Source organism: Colobus angolensis, unplaced genomic scaffold (assembly GCF_000951035.1).
Source record: "Colobus angolensis palliatus isolate OR3802 unplaced genomic scaffold, Cang.pa_1.0 Scaffold390, whole genome shotgun sequence".
Taxonomy (NCBI): Eukaryota; Metazoa; Chordata; class Mammalia; order Primates; family Cercopithecidae; genus Colobus; species Colobus angolensis.
The window spans coordinates 795,267-816,146 of record NW_012117266.1 but is presented as its reverse complement, the minus strand read 5'-3'; the positions used below and the strand labels follow the sequence as shown (position 1 = coordinate 816,146).

The 20,880-nt window shown below is 43.2% G+C and overlaps 1 protein-coding gene across 2 annotated transcripts in view; it reads right to left on the bottom strand.

Annotated features, from left to right (window-relative positions):
- Window positions 1–20,880, bottom strand: part of TIAM1 (T-cell lymphoma invasion and metastasis 1) — a 357,887-nt gene that overhangs the window by 160,337 nt on the left and 176,670 nt on the right. For both annotated transcript variants that reach the window (XM_011954980.1, XM_011954981.1), the window contains exon 3: window positions 1,341–1,517. The gene's annotated coding sequence lies outside the window, so the exon portion shown is untranslated. The remainder of the gene's footprint in view (window positions 1–1,340; window positions 1,518–20,880) is intronic.

Sequence of the window (20,880 nt, the reverse complement as noted above, 5' to 3'; positions counted from 1 at the left end):
CTGACAGCTACAACAAAACGGCATCAAACCCAAACTCTAAAACAGATGGCCTGGGAACGTTACCTAAGATGAAGAAAATACTACCTAGTTTGGACTTACTCTACTTTTTTGCTGTGTTTCAATGGCACACTGACCTCCTCTCATTGTATCTATGGCAGGGTTATTGGTACACTGGCACATCTGTCTTGTTTTTAGTACCCTCTTCTCATTTTATTATAAAAATCTCAATGGCAGAAACCATATCTTACTTGTGATTGTAAACTAAACACACAGAAGTTTTAGTCTAGCTCTTCTGGGTGGGAATGTTCAACACCGACACTGCCTTATAACAAGGGTACTGCAAATACATAAAACCTTAGATCTCACTGGTGGGCCCACGATGATCCAATTTATATCATATTCAAGTCAACAGTTAACTGTGAAAGCAAGGTTTCTCTGTCGTTGGGAAGGACGTTGTGAAATCTGACCAGAAGATATTTAATGATGTAAGTTATAATGATTAATAATATAAAATCTCACTCCCCTGAGGTATTTAGAAACTTATTAAAATAAACGTAATCATTACCCTTCTATGACTTGAAAACAGGCTTCCAAAACTGCAGGAGAAAGGATGAAATGTATTTATTTCTAAGTTAAATTTGAAGCGAAATCACAAGACAACAGATTGCAAATTTAAAATTAGATTCTAGTGGGAGGTCTTGGTTTCAAGCCTGTTTTTTCCCTACTGGAGGCTGAGCTTGAAGACGGTGTTGGGGGGTGGGGGTGAGGGAGAGAGCTAAGATTAAACTGAGACAAAGTTCTGAAAGTTTTCGCTAAATCGTTACAACCCATGAAAAGAGTTTTGCCAAGTCACACACAAATACCCTGAACACCAGAGACTAAGCAGGAAAGTTTTGCAACAAATATAAGATGATCTTTGATTTCAAAAAGATTATTATTTTGACTGTGTTTATTTTTACTTTTTAAAGATTATCCAAAGCAGAAACAAAACATATCATTGTTTTCAAGTCAGATTTTGAAGCTTGGGTTTGCCTTTTTCAAACATCATCCGATATAAAGATGGTGAAGCCGAGGGATAAATGTAGGAGATCCTGAGGGCAATTCACAGGCAAGAAAAGGATTTCATAGGCACCTACTTTGTTTTTTCTGTTTTGTTTTAACGCTAATGCTTTTGAGTTGTCAGATAGGTGTAACCCTAATTCAAGGAAGTGATTCCAAATTCTTTTTCCCACGAGCTACACATAACAATGATAGTAAAATGCATCTGTCCCACCACCTTTGAAGCATTTCCATTAATTCATACAAACATAATAGGCTCAGATATACATATGCAAACCTACCTTAAAAGGCAACAGTGGTCCCCAGCCCAACTTGCTCCAAGAGCACTGTGGCATTTAGATATTGAGGTTGGAAATGATGTCCGGATGAACAGCCACTGGGCTGGGGACGATGTCAGCACCTGCCCCCTGGGGTGGCCATCACAGTTTCATCTAAGTCTGTGAGAATGCGCCAAAAACCTGGAGAGGAGCGGGTCAGAGGAGAGAGGAAAACAGAAAGGAAATGATGAGGCAGAAGGCAGGAAATGGGCATTTTCTGTCAAACCCTTTCATCAATTCAATGACATCAACTTTTTGTGAAACACTGTCAGAGGCATTTGAACCACAGCAACTCCATCTTAAATAGGAGCTGGGTAAAATGAGGCTGAAACCTACTGGGCTGCATTCCCTGGCAGCTAAGGCATTCTAAGTCACAGGATGAGGCGGAGGTCAGCACAAGATACAGGTCACAAAGACCTTGCTGATAAAACAGACTGCAGTAAAGAAGTCTGCTAAACCCCACCAAAACCAAGATGGTGACGAGACTGACCTCTGGCCATCCTCACTGCTACACTCCCACCAGCGCCATGATAGTTTACAATGCCACAGCAATGTCAGGAAATTACCTTATATGGTCTCGAAAGGGGAGGCATGGGCTGGGCACGGTGGGTCACGCCTGTAATCCCAGCACATTGAGAGGCCAAGGCAGGCGGATCACCTGAGGTCAGGAGTTCAAGACCAGCCTGGCCAACATGGTGAAACGCCATCTTTACTAAAATACAAAAATTAGCTGGGCATGATGGTGGGTGCCTGTAATCCCAGATACTCAGGAGGCTATGGTGGGAGAATCGCTGGAACCCGGGAGGTGGAGTTTGCAGTGAGCCAAGATCACACCTTTGCACTCCAGCCTGGGAGGCATGAATAATCCACCCCGTTTAGCATATAATCAAGAAATAACTATAAAATGGGCAACCAGCAACCCTCGGGGCTGCTCTGCCTATGGAGTAGCCATTCTTTTATTCCTTCGCTTTCTTAATAAACTTGCTTTGACTTTATAAACTCTCCCTGAGTTCTTTCTTGCACGAGATCCAAGAACACTCTCTTGGGGTCTGGGTTGGGACCCCTTTCCTGTAACAGTATGACATCCCAAATCAAACGATGTAACATTTGGATACAGGCATAAAACGACAGGCTTCAATCAGATAAATAGATACATAAATAAATAAATACCAGCCTATTTACATTTAGGGTAATCCATAGCCCTACAGACTAAGTCATCTTATTATTTTAACCTATCTGTTTATATTAAGGTGTTGGAGAACAGAAACAGGTTATCACGGAATGGTTCCCATGTCCCACTCAATCTTTAGAGTCTCAAGAAACAGAAATGAAAGGAAACCAGCAACCCTCAGTTATTCTCAAAGCAGTGCTGTATTTACAACGAATATTGAAGAAAATGTGGAAAGAGAGTAAAACAGAAGCTCAAATCCATTACATAGAACTTTCCACTGTATACGTGTTTTCTTGCGAAGGCAAACATCAAATTCAGAGAAAACACATGAAGAATATGTATGGGAAAGAATTTAGGTAAAAGATCCAAACTGTAATTTAACATGGCAAATCAATGAACAAGGGCTCCAGGAACACGTGGGGTTAATGGGGTTGTTTTATTTCCTTCATCTTTTTAAAGCCTGCTGGTAGAGGTGAAATGACAAATACTAAGGCAAGCCAAACAAAGGCCTGAAGGGCCTCTTTGGGTGGCTTCATTTTGGTACTTTCTTCCCAGACATTTCCCTGGGGCTGCCCGCTGCTGGTGGTTTCAGCAGGTGGGAACCTGAGATGGCAAATACTTTGAGCAGGAACATGAAGAAAACTGCCTATTTTGTGGAAGGGAGCCACATACAGGCAGTAAGTAAATAAATATATATGTCTATCCAGAATGGAACAGTAAGCAATATATATGTCTATCCAGAATGGAACAGTAAGCAAAGACAGTTCTTCCTTATCTTGGAAAATATGCTATTTAACCATGAAGTTAGTGACTCACGCTTGCAGGGAAAGGAGCACAAGTTCTCAGCAACACCCCATTATTACCCCACAATGTTGTGTTCCCTATCCACAATGCCCCCATTGCTACCCGGTTCACTCCCTTTCCCTGGGCATCCTCCTTAAAATGCTCTCTGCAAATTTCCAAATTTCCAAAGCAGTTCCTGAATTGCTTAGGAACTGGCAGAAATTAATAAGCAATAGCCCATTTATGCTGAAATGGACTCATTACGGTGCCAGCTGCCAATAATTTGCAAGGCTAGATTCTTGCTGGCAAAGGAGGCCGGCAGGCGGCTGTCCTTCCACCTGCACAACGGAGGCTGATAATGCATTTTCTATACTTTAAAAAAAAATTACGTATTCAGATAGAATACATTTTTTTCTCTATCTATATTCTTCTAGTCCCTGAGCAAATAAACAAACAAACAAACAAACAAACAAACAAACAATACAGGGAGAAAGGGCACTATTTGAAAAACACAAAGGAGAGCAAAATGGAAGTGATTTGGTATAACTTCTTTCTGATTTTGGTGGGGAAAAAATTTGCCTGTGACCCTGGTTGTGGAACTGATCCACGATGTGGCCTAATGAAGAGCTCCCCAATCAGCAGATCTGCTGAGGTCAAAACGTGCCAACAAGTACGTATCCATTTCCCTGACAGCAAGTTAACTGCATCATGGCCTTGTGAATGGATGCCACCATGGCAATTTGGGAACTGTCAGTACTCTGGGTTTTCTCCAAGAGCTGCAAAGAACTCAGTTTCACTGGGAGACAGCTATGCACCAAGCTCAGTGTTGGCAGTCCAAGCTGGGAGTCGGGCTGCACGTATCCGGTCACATCTTGGCTTTGCAAGTCAAACCTTTACTTTCAGCATGACCTGGGGCAAACTCTAAATGTCCTATCCCTCTAACAAGTGGGGACGATAAGATTCCTAAATCATTGGGCTGTCATGAGCTTTAAATGAGATCATCTATGTTACAGAATTATCCCATTATCAGTTCTCAATAAACGTTACCATATCCCATGATCCGTTCTCGATAAACATTAGCTATTATTTCCACTACTATTTAAAATGTTTAAACCATAAAGAATGTGCTACAGAATGGGCCACTATTATGCAGGCTTCCTTAGCAAAATGATACCCACTTCACTGAAACTGAATCATATGTTACAAATTGAATGACATCAGTCACCTTAAATTTGCTGTGGAACAAATTGGAGAATTAACTAATCCAGCTATCAGATGCATGCGGTCTACTCAATTGGCTACAACACACACACACACATACACACACACACACAGCCATACTGATGAAATCCAGCAGTACCAGTAGGCCTGCTTACATTACATTAAGATGACTCTTAGGGAACCGAATACTGAGATTACCAAGTTTTTCAGTCTCACTCTGAGACATCCTTGATATGGTTTGGCAGTGTCCCCACCCAAATCTCATCTTGAATTCTAACTCCCACAATTCCCATGTGTCATGGGAGGGACCCAGTGAAAGGTATTTGAATCATCGGGGCAGGTCTTTCCTGTGCTGTTCTCCCAGTTGGTGAGTGGGTCTCAAGTGATCTGATGGTTTTACAAAGAGGAGTTACCCTGCACAAGCTCTCTCTTTGCCTGCGGCCATCTAAGATGGGACTTTCTCCTCCCTGCCTTCTGCCTTGACTGTGAGGAGTCCCCAGCCACGTGGAACTGTGAGTCCAGCTAAACCTCTTTCTTTTGTAAATTGCCCAGTCTAGGGTATGCGTTCACCAGCAGCGTGAAAATAGACTAATATAATCCTCAATTCATATGGCCAATTTCTGTGTCATATGTCAAATGACCAGTTTTCACAGGAATATGCATGTACTGGAAGTGAGGAAGGTATTACCAGAACTAACCTCAGGCTTCAAATACCTGCAAAAATTGATAGGGCTAAGAAGTCCCACTGCTCCACTCCTGTAATATTATTTAAGATGAAAATACAGTAAGTGTCAGAAACAGTGTGTCCACAGCATTTAATCCTTGGCTTTTCCAGAAATGTCTGCCAAACCAGAACTTTCTTTTTCACCTTCAAAGTGTCAAAGACACTTGGGGGTGGGGGGCAGGGGACAGACACAGTGGCTCATGCCTGTAACCACAGTGCTTTGGGAGGTTGAGGTGGGAGGATGGCTTGAGGACAGGAGTTCAAGACTAGCCTGAGCAAAACAGTGAGACACCCACCTCTACAAAAAAAATTTTTTAATTAGCTGGGCATGGTGGCGTATGTGTATTCCCAGCTACTTGGGAGGCTGAGGTCAGAGGATCCCTTGAGCCCAGGAGTTTGAGGTTATAGCCTGGGCAACAGAGTGAGACCCTAACTCAAAAAACAACAAACAACAACAACAAAAACACACTCATAAGGGGCATTCTGTCATTTTTAAGTCCTTGCAAGTTCCAAGGATCAGTGTATAGATAAAAAGATACTGTATTGTATTTGCCCTGGAAATACCCAAGTTCAATTACCAGGTGCTATTACTTCATAAATTATGTGACTTTTGGATAGTAAATTACCCATTCTGAAAACCAACAGAAAAAATGAGGACATAATATGTTGCCTTACCAATACTTACCTCTAACATCTTTTCTTATAGGAAATTGTAAGATTCCTATAAGCTGTATAACTGTACAGCTAACAGCTGTATACAGCTGTATAGCTATATAACTGTAAGATTCCTTTAAGATTCCTATAAGTTTATAACACTATAAACTGTAAAATTTATATAAGTATGTAAATTCTTACTGTGTTTACTATGATTTAGTGTCCCCAAATTTTCCATAACCAGTAGGTTAATGACAATCAGGAAGTTTTCCTTTACACGGAGCTTAAATGGTGCGGGCAGAGGTCTTGGATCAAAATCCTAAACATTTATTTCATATGCAATAAGCACCAACAACCTTAGTTTTTAATAGTCATACTTAGACCCCAAATCAGTACTGACAGATAAATAGGTGGATGGTAGATGGGTAGATGGATGTATGGACAAGTGGATGGATGGAGGGATGGAGGGATGGATGGATGGATGGATGGATGGATGGATGGATGGATGGATGATGGATGGATGATGGATGGATGATGGATGGATGGTGGATGGATGGTAGATGGACAGATGGTGATAGATAATAGATATATGGATGAATGGTAGATGGATGGATGGGTGGTGGATGGAGATAGAGACACGGATGAATGGTAGATGGGTGGATGGATGGATAGAGGGATAGTGGATGGTGAATGGATCATTGATGGATGGTAGATAGATAGATGTAGATGGATGGATCCAGCACATTAGAAAATTTTAAATGGCTCAGAAATTAAAGTTAAAGAAGTCTCATCACTTTTTAAACTGTTACTTAAGAAAAAACTTGGGAATGACTTCCAAGGATACAGAATTTAAAAAGTACTAGGAGGAAAGAGGGTAACCATGCATATCCTATTGAGCTACATACCTAGCTCCATTTAACAGTAAGCTTTATAACAGCCAAGTCAAATAGGAAAAACATGGCAGTTGTAAAATTCACAATGTCCAAATCGATGGCTCAAAGGAAGCACAAAAGTTCTTGGTTCTTGGTACTCGGATCAGACAAGAGTCTCCACTGGTGGTCCTCTGAGGCCACTGTGATGTGATGAGCAATGCTCTAGACCTCATCCTTCCACGAAGGCTCAGTGACAAATTTCATAGAAATGTTTCTTGTCTTGGACAACTATTTTTTTAAAAATCACAATTCAGCAGCAAACAGCCGTCTTGAAGATGCAGGATACTGCTGCAGAAGGGACAGACGGTGTTCCTTCCAGGAAATTCTTCTTGAGCACTGTCTGCCCTCCACGGAGTGCAGAAGCATGACTGAGGGGGGGTGACCTTGAGACGGGCTCTCTGGCTCACAGCTGATTGTAACTAGGACATGCTGACAGATGACCACACCCCATCTGGTGTAAAGCCACTGTTTCACCAAGAGTGTGTTTGTCTGGCTTCTGTGAAAGCTGAGATGGCAATAAGGATTCATGCACAAAGCAGAGCTGCTCCACCTTCTCACTGATGGCCCTGGGGCAGGGCCAGGACTCCCAGTGAAAGACCAATTCCCCCAAACAGATGCATGAGCCATGGTAAGGGCCCCAAGTTCCTACTCCATAAAGCATGATGAACTAGTTTTAGCCCCACCACTGTTTTAAGGCAGGTATAAAAAGACATCCAAAGACCCCAGAAGTTTCCATATCCATAGACTGCCCTAGTTTCCGGCAATATTACTTCCTAATGTATCCAAATATATCCTAAATAAATAAGCAAGAAAACATATTCATACAATCAATATGTTTAAGTCAACCACAAGTCGGGAACTATCTAAAATCATAACTTTAATTTTAGAGCAGTAAATCTTTGGCAATACTTAACCAACAGGTTCAGCCAGGACAGACATTACCATATTTCTTAGGAGTAAAGTCGGTACATTTCAAAGTGAAGTTAATATGTACCTCAACTCAGGGCGAGCTACCATTTATGGAAAGCTTACTATCTGGCTGGCACTGTGTTCATGGCATCAGGCCAAAACACTCTTTAGACTTCTTGTAAGTTCTTAGTGTTTATCACCTTGGAACTACACCTCTGACTGACAGCTGCCAACGTACTGCAACACTGACACCACGTCACTTCCTGCAAAGCTTGCTCCCAACAGGGTTTGGAAGCCACCCAACCCCCAAGGGCTGTGTCACACAGCCAGTGTCCAAATCTCCCAAATACTCATACAGCCTGACTCTAGGAATGGTTCAGATGAGGCCCCAGCTCACTGAAATGGATGTAATAACGTTTTCAGGACACAGCATGAGAATCACGTGCTTTCTCCAAAATCCAAGCAGCATCTCTTTTCCCATTTCTTTCTTTCTTTTTTTTTTTTTTTTTTTTTTTTTTTGAGATGGTGTTGCTCTGTTGCCCAGGCTGGAGTAGAGTGGCATAATCTCTGCTCACTGCAACCTCCGCCTCCAGGGTTCAAGCAATTCTCCTGCCCCAGCCTCCTAAGTAGCTGGGATTACAAACGCACATCACCACGCCCAGTTAATTTTTGAATTTTTAGTAGAAACGGAGTTTCATCATATTGGTCAGGCTGGTCTCAAACTCCCGAGTTCAGGTGATCCACCTGCCTCGGCTTCCCAAAGGGCTGGGATTACAGGCATGAGCCACCGCGCCCATCCCCCTTTTCCCATTTCTTAGAGCCGCAAATCTACTGAACACTTGGGAATTCCACCCCACACTCCAAGAGTAGTGACCATGGAATGCTAGAACACAGCTTTGGGCTCGCTCCTGGCTCCTAAATTCCAAGTTTCAGTCACATCAAAAAAGCACACTTGTATCGTAAGGCAGGGTAGAACATTTGATCCCCAAAGAAAACAGAAACGGAGCTGAATGTCATTAACTTCTAATGCTGAGATCTGTCCTTTGCTATTTCACCACACTGTGGCTTAACGTACAGGGTGTTCCCTGTGAAAGAACTAGCTAATCGTGCAAGAAGACTGTGGGAAAGGATGGTATTCATTCTCAGTGTTTTCACACTTCCTATGAAACACAGGAGAGTAATAATCCTTAAACCGCACACCAAAATAATCGCCTCAAGAACATATCAACACCTTGGTTTAGAAGAGATGTCAAAATCAAATCACTTTACTCAACAACTCATTTTCCAAAATTGAGCCACCCTTAGGTCTCTTCCCTTGGACAGAGCTGCCTCCCACTCCCATGTAAGTTGTAGAAGCTGCACCAGATGCAGGAGGAAGTCATGCTTCCTGGGACACACAGCAGGGTGGATGGAGGGCAAAGAGAGCTCCTCTTTCACTGTCAAAGACTGAAGTTCCAGGAAAGGAATTTATTTTTTATTTTTTTGAGATGGAGTCTTGCTCTGTCCCCAGGCTGGAGTGCAGTGGTACGATCTTGGCTCACTACAACCTCCACCTCTCAAGTTCAAGCGATTCTCTTGCCTCAACCTCCCGAGTAGCTGGGACTACAGGCATGTGCCACCATACCCAGCTAATATTTTTTTATTTTATTTTTTTAGTAGAGATGGGGTTTCACCAAGTTAGCCAGGCTGGTCTTGAACTCCTGACCTCAAGTGATCTGCCCACCTTGGACTCCCAAAGTGAGAAATTTAGTTCTAATTCTCTGTTTTCCAAGTCTGAGGTTCAGCCTTGAGCCAGCCTGGAGACAAGGGAATCTCCATTCTAAGAGACATGGCCCAACATGGGAAGTCAGGGAAAAAGGCACCGCAAGGAACTCTCAGACTCAGCAGCTTCTGTCTACCTCCAAGACATTCTCCAGACCAGCCCCAGTGATCCAAAAGCATGAAAGTGCAACCTGCAATTTCCCTGATAGCCTCTGACCCCTACAGCCTGGCTTCCCCTACCTGTTCCCTTCCCGTGCAGCCAAGAAGAAAGTCTTTCAGCCAAAAATACAGTCAGGATATCAAGGGGTCCCCTTCCTTCATTAGGAAGCAGAACAGGATGTGGTCATCAAACATTTCATTCCCCAAGCCACACCCCAAGCCAATTCCCGACCCAGAGCTGCCTTCGCATACAAAGGGATGCGGCCACTCTGGAATCAGGGAAGAGCTTGTGGTGGGGTGGTGAGGCTATGCACTCGAGAGGCCAGTGTGGCAACTAACCCTGTTAGCAACAAGGGCTGGAACTGCCTGCACCCAGATAACAGAGAAGACCACCCCAAGTCCCGCTGGAAAGGTCACAGGGATGGGGTGTGAAAATCTGCCTTGTTGTCCCTGGATGCTTTGAGTCTAAAGGGCCCATCCAAAAAGAATCACTCCCCCATGGACTTGCTGCTTCCACCTTGGGGCTGTCTCTGCTGCTGTTGCGCTTGTGTTGACGACATGGAATTCTTTTAACAGAACGTGGTTAAAGAGAGATTTCTGGCCAGGCGTGGTGGCTCACACCTATAATCCCAGGTCTTTGGGAGGCCAGGGTGGGTGGAAAACTTGAGGTCAGGAGTTAAAGAGTCCAGCCTGTCCAACATGGTGAAACGCCGTCTCAAACTAGCTGGGTGTGGTGGCGCGCACCTGTAATCCCAGCTACTCGGGAGGCTGAGGCAGGAGAATCGCTTGAACCCGGGAGGCGGAGGTTGCAGTGAGCCAAGATCGTGCCACTGCACCCCAGCCTGGGCACAGAGTGAGACTCCAGGTCAATAAATAAATAAATAAATTAATTAATTAATTAAAATAAAAGAGAGATTTCAATCCTCCAGACAATGAGAAAGCTTTTAAGGTTATGACATTGTAAGTGGAGAAGAAGCAAGAGAATCTAGAAATATTAAGTATGTAAGTGTGTGTATAGAATTGATCAGCAACTTAATTTAATAACTAAAAGGCACTGGGCAAGCACGATATAGTTGGGAAATAAGAGCTGCCATACGTAAAAAGTGAAATTGTGATAGGATCCTGTGTTGCACCATTGCTAGAGGGATATTATGAACATCAACTTTGATATGTGTTTAGGTGGCATAACCTAACAGAAGGATTTTAATCAAAAGACTAAATAAGCATCACAGTGCAGCAAAGTATATTGCACTTTAAAGTTAATGATTTAAAAAAATATATTTAAAGGGTCCAGGCACAGTGAGAGTGGTTCATGCCTGTAATCCTAGCATGTTGGGAGGCTGAGGCAGGAGGACCACTTGGGCCCAGGAGTTCGAGACCAGTACGGGCAACATGGTAGACCTCATCCCTATTTCTTTAAAATAATAACATTTACAGGACTGGGCTCATGCCTGTGATCTGAGCATTTGGGGAGGCCAAAACAGGAAGATTACTTGAGCTCAGAAGTTCAAGACCAACCTGGGTAACACAATAGGACATCATCTCTACAAGAAATTAAAAAAAAAAAAAAATTAGCCAGGTGTGGTGGCATGCACCTGTAGTCCCAGCTGCTGGGGTGGCTGGTCCGGGAGGATCACTTAAGCCCAGGAGATCAAGGCTGCAATGAGCTGTGGCTGTGCCATGGTACTCCACCCTGGGCAACAAAGAGAGATCCTGTCTCAACAAATGTGTGTGTGTGCACATTTATTTATTTGAAGAAATTCTTCCCACAGATTTTCAAAATACAGGTGATTCTTCACCCATAAATACTCATCTTTTGAAAGAGAAGAACTGAGGTTGAAACTTGAGGACTCTGTCAGAGGTACCACAAGATAGAGTGACATAACCAGGGTCAAAAGGCCTTGAGTCCCAAGTCCCTCCCTGGGCACTTGGTCCCAAATTCTCCTTTAGTCACTCCTCATTTTAAAATGGAAAAAAAAAATGGCCTTAAGTTTTTATTTGCAAATCATTTCAAGTTGTTTCACAGTTATACAATTACAACTACAAGCTCTAACATGTAAAAACATAATTATTTATTTCATTGATTTTAAGAAACACCATTTTTCACTCTTAACATTTCTGAAATTGAATATATCTTACAATCACAATGGTGTATTGGGATTTAGTTGGTGTCATTTTCTTTGCTTCTTAGTGGTATGCAAAACAGTGGTGCATTTTACAAATGACAGCATCTTATGAAATAGAGTATATAAAAATAGGCTTCTAAATAGCTACACTTAGGACTATCTAAAAACTGCTTACGAATTGTTTGGGTAAGGCAGAGTATCTATGTAGAATTTTACTGATGATCACACATTCAGTTCAACTCAGCCAGCATTTTACTGGGCACCTGTTATATGTTTGAAATGAGGAAACAGACCCTTTCTTTGTGATGTTTACAATCTGGGAAGACAGTGGGCATTCACCCAGTCAGGCAGGGCTGTAACGGCTGGTCTGGCATTAATAACAGTGAAGGATGTGAAGAAATAGACTAATTCTGCTAGGAGAGGCTCTCAGTTGAACCTCGTCCTGACAGGTTAATAGGATTTGGCTTAGCTTAGGAGGATGGGAGGAAATGAACAGGGATAGGAGAGAGTTTACACAAAGAGAAGAACAGAAATTTCCAGTAAAAGAGAAGGGTATAAGCAAAGACTCTGAGGAATGAAAGTATCATTAGCCCAAAGTTGTAGGGAGGTGAGTGAATGGGAAAAAGCTGGAGATGATGAAGCTAAAAAGATGCGCTGGGGCTACGGATGCTACACAAAGGAACTGAACCATGATTATATTTTATGGGATTACGCAATGATATTTTATTATGGTAGTTACATGATCAAACATAGTTTTCCCACCTGGGTAGCTTGGAAGAGAAGGGTAAGACTTATTGCAAGCAACCAATCACGTGGGATGGCCCAACAGGGACAGTGAGTGCCTTGGAGTAGTGAGAATGACAGGTAGGATCACCAGGACTCAGTGGTCACATACATGCTTTGAGGAAAGAAGGAGGAAGAATGAGGAGGCATAGACTTCTCCCAAGTTCCTGGTTTGGTAACTGAAATGGAAGGCGACAGTAACACCTTCCACTCTGAGGTATAATCAGGCACCAGATTAAAATGCTATCCCTGACAGGCCACAATTCACTTACAGTGATCTGACTGGAAATTTGATGTCCATTCCACAAAGGACCTCAAAAACAAAGGACTGGAACCCATTAGAACAGCAATACAGTTAGGAAAAAAAAAAAAACCCTCCTGACTTAGTGTGTTTGGGCTGCTGTAACAAAATAACTTAGACTGAGTAATTTATAAACAACAGAAATTTCTTGCTCACAGTTCTAGGGGCTGGGAAGTCCAAGTTCAGGTTGCCAGCAGATTCAGCATCTGATGAGGGCCTGTTCCTCACAGACGGCACCTTCCTGCTACATCCTCTCCTAGTGAAAGGGGCAAACAGGCTCCCTCAAGTCTCTTTCATAAGGGCACGGATCCCATTTATGAGGGCTGAGCTCTGAAGACCTAATCACGTCCTAAAGGCCCCACCGCATGATACTATCACATTCAGGTATTAGGTTCCAACATATGAATTTACACCAACATTCAGAGCATAGCATCTCCCAAAAAGCTTAGACCAGGAAGGATACTGGAATGGAGATACAAATAATGGCCAATTCCAATGCAGATTTATGGAACTTAAAACACACACAAAAACAAAAACCAAACCCTCTAATTATCCATGAGAGACCAGAAGTTTCAAACATTATCTCAACTGCACTTCATATGGACTAAATCAATACCCACAATAATAAATGGATTTAACAGCTTCAATAACTTAATGCAAAAGTAAAAATAGGACATCTCGGCCTTGGCGCCATAAAGTTAAAAAGTAAATTAGATTCAGGTTCAGCCTCCAAAATACTCTCAGGCTGTAGGAAACCCACCATGCTCTTGACTCACACCTTGAACTCACTCTTATTATTTAAACAATATCACTGAATGCAGGCAATGATCAACGCTGTACAAATCACAGTGCGATATATCTGCAATGCATAAATAAGCATGCCCAAGTGCCACTTAAACACATGTAGCATTTAAGAACAATATCATTTAACTTTTCTGTGAGTGTATAAAATAAGAAGTCAATAGCTTTGCAACACCAAGCAGACCTCAGGCAATGCCCTGGTTTATGTGAGTGACTAGACCAGCAAAGGATGAGAGTAGAGCACATGGTGATGGGCATAGAGGGATGGCAAGAAAGACATAGGTTAACTATGGGTCACAAGTGACTCGGCCCAACTCTCCTGAGTATCCACTCTTTTTAAAGTTAGGAGGATGGTCTGGAAGTTTTTGTGTTCCCTACATCTGGAACGAAGTCCATGTTTCCTTAACTTGCTCAAGTCAAAACCCAGGGGCATCACAATGGTAACCACCAAGAGATTTTTCTCTACTGGGTATTCTTTTTTCAGGATCTAGGTGATTCATTTAAGGCAAAAGTACCACCGAGCTGCACCCCAGAAAAGTGACCTAAGCTCATTTAAAAGCCGGTGCAAGATTTTTTTGGCTGTACAACAATTAATGTTCATCCTAGCCAAATGACAAATTGGGAAAGAATAAAAAGCATATGAAGTCATTGCAAATCAGATTTGTTAAAGTAGAAGAAAACAAAAAATCAAACAGAGCCCATATTCCCCTCCCTAAAAAATCATAAGAGGATAATCAGCCTCTTTTAACATAAAGGCAGTTCCTGGGGAGTCATGGGAATGTTTCTTAAACAGTGATACATCAAAGTCCCCATGCAGAAAACCGATACATAAAATCACAAAGCAAATCTGTTTCTAGTATGACAGCAACGGGCTTTAAAAGCTTGACCTTCATTGCCAAGTAATATCTATGGGACCACATGCAATGCAAGTGAAACAGACACTAGGCTTGCTTTCTAAGAATCAATGAGTATACTCCTGTCCAGGGCACTACGATGCAAATGGTTTTATTGGCATCCCCATTCAAAACAATAGTTCTAAGCATACTCACCGAAAAAAGTATGCCTATCATTGCTTATGTATTTAATGTACAGAATACATACATGAAGTACTGTTCAAATACATTATGCACATTTCAATTTTCTGTATGTATTTATAAAGCACATAATTTATTTAAACCAACAGAAATACACAGAAATCTAAAGGCAAAAGATAAAAAGAAACAAATTTTGAAATTTCCTTCCATGCCCTGATGAATTCATCTTGCAAATTCCTCTGATACTGAAGACCACTGCTCAAGGAAATACAGGGCCAATCTGGAACCTACCAAAAAAATCAAGAAAGGTAACCTGTGCAGAACTCAGGCTCAAAAAAACAAACATTGGCTGGGCATGGTGACTCACGCCTACAATCCTATCACTTTGGGAGGCCACAGCAGGCAGATCACCTGAGTCAGGAGTTCAAGACCAACCTGGCCAACATGGTGAAACCTCATCTCTACTAAAAAAAAAAATACAAAAATTAGCCGGGAATGGTGGTGCATGCCTGTAATCCCAGCTACTCTGGAAGCTGAGGCAGGAGAATCGCTGGAACCTGGGAGGCAGAGGTTGCACTGAGCCTAGGTCACGCCACTGCACTCCAGCCCGGGCAACGGAGCAAGACTCCATCTCAAAAAAAAAAAAAAATTAACAATAGATTGTGGAATAGCTTTTTACGAAAGAGGATCTGTTTTCTGCTGCTGAAGAGTGCTTTTGCAACTTGCAAACCCCACCTGTTTCCTCAGTTTCCCCATCTGTACAGTCAAAGTATTATCTACATTTTAGCCTTATTACGAAGTCACATCTTGTGTGAGGGCCAAAATCTCCCAGAATCTTCAGGAAGGTAGCACATCACCATTCAGGAGACATGTGCCGAAATCCTGTGGCTGTTCTGAAATCATCTGCTGATAGCACTAGCGCTCACTAGGGACCATTAAATTCAGTTGTGCTTCTGCAACAATGATAATAACAAATTATCCCTTCACCAGTAGTTAATAAAACGGCACCATATTTAGAAGAAGAAAATTGTAAGACAGAAGGACTCACCCCACCCACCACAAGTCAAGACAATAGAGTGTATTGTGATTCACCAAGACGCAGTAAACAAAAGATACCTTTCCAACCATAACGGCATTTCTCAGTGCGGGTGATTTCAGACACAGCCAGGGTAAGTAGCCAAGAAATGTCAGTTCTATAGTGTGGAAGAATAAAGGATAACAATAATGAGCAATGGAAAAGTATTAAAAAAAATTTTATACAAAACTTTTCTCCTCATAGATGGAAACAACAACAACAACAAAAGCTTCATCTTCCAGAAACCTGTCTCTGGCCAGCTTCCAATCCAGAAAGTCACTGCTGATGATGGAAGGAGCTCTCCTTAGGAATGCATACGGCTATGGCCTCCCATCTGCATCTGATCCTGCTGATCTGCACCCCCTCCAAAATACACACCCTTCCCTTGAATTCTACGCCTTTATTTATTTACTTATTTACTGAGACGGAGTCTTGCTCTGTCGCCCAGGTAACAATGCAATGGCGCGATCTCGGCTCATTGCAACCTCCGCTCCCAGGTTCAAGTGATTCTCCCGCCTCAGCCTCCCGAGTAGCTGGGACTACGGGCACGCGTTACAATACCCGGCTAATTTTTATATTTTCAGTTGGGACAGGGTTTCGCCATGTTGGCCAGGCTGGTCTTGAACTCCTGACCTCAGGTGATCTGCCCACCTCGCCCTCCCAAAGTGCTGGGGTTACAGGCATGAGCCTGTCTACCTGTCAGATATTCCTCTTGCCCCAACTGTAGGTTCTGCCCACAGTCTTCTACTTGGCTCCATCTAGTTCCTTCCAGACTCTCCTTCTTCAGCACAAACCCCTCTTTCTCACCTCCTGGGATTATCCTATTGATGATTCACCACTTAGGGTCAAAACCTTCCACCCTTAGGAGGGTCGCATGGTTGGTAAATGTAACATAGGCTTAGGATCCCAGAGACCTGACCCTAACCTGCCGTTCACTGCACCTGTGACCTTAAGCCAGCCACTTAACATCCCTATGAACCACCTTCTCCATCTGCAAAACAGGATACCTGCCTGCAGGTTTGTACTGGGAATTAAGTGAGGCAATGTATGTAAACACACCTTTCCTTGGTATTTAGTCGGGGCTTAATAAATGTTCATTTCTTTCTTTTCCTCTTGTCTCCTTCTTCCCCTTTTTCTTCCCCCAAGGTCCCTGAAGTATCTTCTACATCTTGTCCTTTCTATTCCCACCCTTCTAATCCAGGTCACCTTGCTTTCAAAATTGCCATTGTTTTTTGTTGGTTTTTTTGCTTGTTTGTTCGTTTGTTTTTGAGACAGTCTTGCTCTGTGGCCCAGGCTGGAGTGAAGGGATGTGATCTCGGCTCACTGCAGCCTCTGCCTCCCAGATTCAAGTGATTCTCGTGCCTCAGCCTCCCGAGTAGCTGGGATTACAGGCATGCGCCACCATGCCAGGGTAATTTTTGTATTTTTAGTAGAGACGGAGTTTCACCATGTTGGCTAGGCTGGTCTCAAACTCCTGGCCTCAAGTGATTCACCCGCCTCGGCCTCCCAAAGTGCTGGGATTACAGGCATGAGCCACCGTGCCTGGCTTTAAAAAAAAAAAAAAAAAAAAAAGACAAGGTCTCACTTTGTCACCTAGGCTGGAGTGCAGTGAGGTGATCTCAGCTCACTGCAACCTCCACCTCCCAGGTTCAAGTGATTCTCATGCCTCAACCCCACAAATAACTGGTACTACAGGTGCACAGCACCACACCCAGCTAATTTTTATATCTTTGGTAGAGACAGGGTTTCACCATATTGCCCCGGTTGGTCTAGAATTCCTCAGCTCAAGCAATCCGCTTGCCTTGGCCTCCCAAAATGCTGGTTTGAGCCACCATATCCGGGCCTCAATTGCCATTGTGAATATCTCTTTTCTGTCCTATTTACCTAATGCATATGTCCCTGTACAACCAAACTAATCCACATTCAAAGTGCACTGACTGTCTTCAAAAATGCCACCACTCCTATCCCTGCTCTGCTAACTTGAGGTGCAAACGACCGCAGCATGCACAGCAGAGAGAGGTGCTAAAGTTCTACTTGGAAGTTAAGGTGAGCAGGGGAGGTGTGGCAGATTGATACTGGAATACAATTTTAAATATGTATGACTTTCTAAAATGAAATATCTATCTTCCCCTAAAAATAAAATGGCACATGGAATAGTTAGAAGCTCATTCTCTTTTTATGTTGGGATGTTTTACTGGAAAACTTTGCAAACCTCTGATCTTCCAAAATTGTCTTGATCACTTTTCTTTGAATCCCCATGGTTATCAGATATTTGAATACTTGACTTAATCCTATCCTCTGGTTGAATCACAAGTTCCATGAGAGAAGGGACCACAGTGCATTCCTTTTTGTCATAGTGCTGGATGGCACATGCCTCCCTGGGTTAGTCAAAGTGCTCCAGAGGAAAAAAACCTATACAGAGAGATATACAGTTACACTTCTACATCTATATGAAGAAAGAAAGAAAAAGATTTACTTTTTTATTTACTTGTTTGTTTGTTTGTTTGAGGCAGAGTCTTGCTCTGTAGCCCAGGCTAGAGTACAGTGGCATGATCTCGACTCACTGCAACCTCTGCTTCCCGGGTTCAAGGATTCTTGTGCCTCAGCCCTCCAGGTAGCTGGGATGACAGGTGCGCACCACCATGCCCAGCTAATTTTTGTATTTTTAGTACAGACATGGTCTCACCACGTTGGCCAGGCTGGTCTCAAATTCCCGACCTCAGGTGATCCACCTACTTCAGCCTCCCAAAGTGCTGGGATTACACGTGTGAGCCACCATGCCCAGCCACATCTTAATACTCTTGGAGAAAATGTTTAACTCTCTCAAAGTCCGTAATTTTTGTATTTGTAGTAGAGATGATGTTTCGGCATGTTGGCCAGGATGGTCTTGAGCTACTGACCTCAAGTGATCCGCCCTCCTGGGCCTTCCAAAGTGTTGGGGTTACAGGTGTGAGTCACCGCGCCTGGCCGAGATTTACTTTAAAGAATTGGCTCATGTAAGTTTGAAATCTGCAAGGCAGGGTTGGAGACCCAGGGAAAAAATTATGCTGCAGTTTGAGTCCAAAAGCATTTGGAGGCAGAATTTCTTCCTTCTTGGGGACCTTAGTCTTTTGTCTTAAGATCTTTGACTAAGATTGGATGAGGCCTACCAATGTTATGAAGGGTCATTTGCTTTACTCAACTACTACTGATGTAGATGTTAATTACATCCAAACATAACTGACAGCAACGTCTAGACATCTAGACTGGCATTTGACCGAACAACTAGGCACCACAACCTACCAAGTTGACAGATCAAATGAATCATCATTCCCTACACAACAGACTTTTTCTCCGGTACCTAGGAATATGCCATCAATATTAGCCAACGGAAGAAAGAGAATAAAATGTATTTCTCCACAGAACGTCTACAATGCAATATCCAACAGGTGCTCTTGACAGACTCTCTTCCATCCCACAACGCCACCTGTCCTGTGCTCTGAAGGGAGGTCAGCTCAGTTGTTCCAGGTAGCCACAGTCTCCGGGGCATGAAGAGGTCGCTGAGAAGAGCAGCAAGGCTTGCAGAATGTCTTCCTCTCCATATATTTCAAGACAATTGCAACCATCCAAGCTTATGTCTCTTGGTAGCCAACATCATCAAGAGTGGTGACTACCTTTTATTTCAACATGGAAAACTGTATTAAAATATATTTACAGATTAGAAAACACACATATCCAGGAACAATGTGGTAGTTTATAGCACAGCTCCTGGTTCTTGAAACAGCCCCTATTTTTAACCACCCTCCCTCCCCTCCCAACAAACATAAATTATGGAGGTCCTGGGTACATAAGCTACCCTTGTTGGTGTTATTTCTGCTCTAGTCTTGGATCTGAAATCATTACCCTCTCCCACCTCTAAGCCAAGACTTCAAGCACACAGCATGGTGGGGGTGGGAGGTGCCCCCGGCAAGTCCTCAATTCCAGTGCAGCTGGGCTTAAAGTTCAGCATGAAAGGCCAGCAGTGGGGAGGGAGGTTGGAATGATTGTTCAACAGCCTCCCACTCCCTGCTCATGACTAATGCATCACACTGGGAGAGCATTTCCTCCCAGCTAGTAAGAACTGACAAGTCACATTTAAACCAAACCAATCCCAAGAAGGCTCAGAAGCCACTCAGCCCCTCCAAGCCCTAAGTATACCCCTTTCTGAAAATATCCACCTAGGCAGAAAACCAGCTGAGACTGTTGGCTTAGGAGTCTTTTGGAACTCTGCTTCTCCACCATGGAGCAGGGAGTTTGAATCTTCAAGGGTCAAATCAAAGAACATACACAGCGGGTAAGCAATTGTTATTCCATTTTGAGCACCGGGGTAACCTGTTAACTTAGGGAAAATCAGTTAATTTCTCTATGGTTTCAGGTTCTTCGTCAGTAAAATTCAGCACTTAGTAAGGGCTTTAAAAATGTTGGGCTTCACAGAAAAGAGAGCCGTTGGGTATGGTATGTAAAGAGAAAAAAACAGGATTGTGGGCATCATTAATGGAGAGATTTATTTTTCCAGTAGTGATTTTCCATTCAAAATAGCATCCATGAGAAGAAGGAGGGAAATTAATCAAGTGTATTCACTAAATAGAGCATGGTGATCAAAATAACATCAGCCTTCTGGTTCTGCGGCTGCCTCACTCGCACGAGCACGGGGAAGGGGGCCCCGCACACGGCCCGAACGCATGTTGGCACCAGGGTGGCAGCTCTTGAGCCACCTGTTTGGTTCTGTTTCTCTCACTCCGTCCCCACACTCACAGGAACAGCCTGCCATCTGTGCTGCACCACCCAGCACAGCTCGGTTTTCCAAAAAGGTAAATAAGATCCTGACGCTATTTTTCATCTAAAAATTTGCCTTCAATTATGGCTTCCAGACCTCCATCTCAATTCAACTCAAGCCCATTCACTGTCACCATACGCTGAGCACGCCTAGTGGATGGCATGGTTCAAGACTCCACACAGGATGGTAGGACAAGAAAGGCTTAAGACTTCTTAAAGGGTCTTAAAGGGCCAGACGCAGTGACTCACGCCTGTAATTCCAGCACTTTGGGAGGC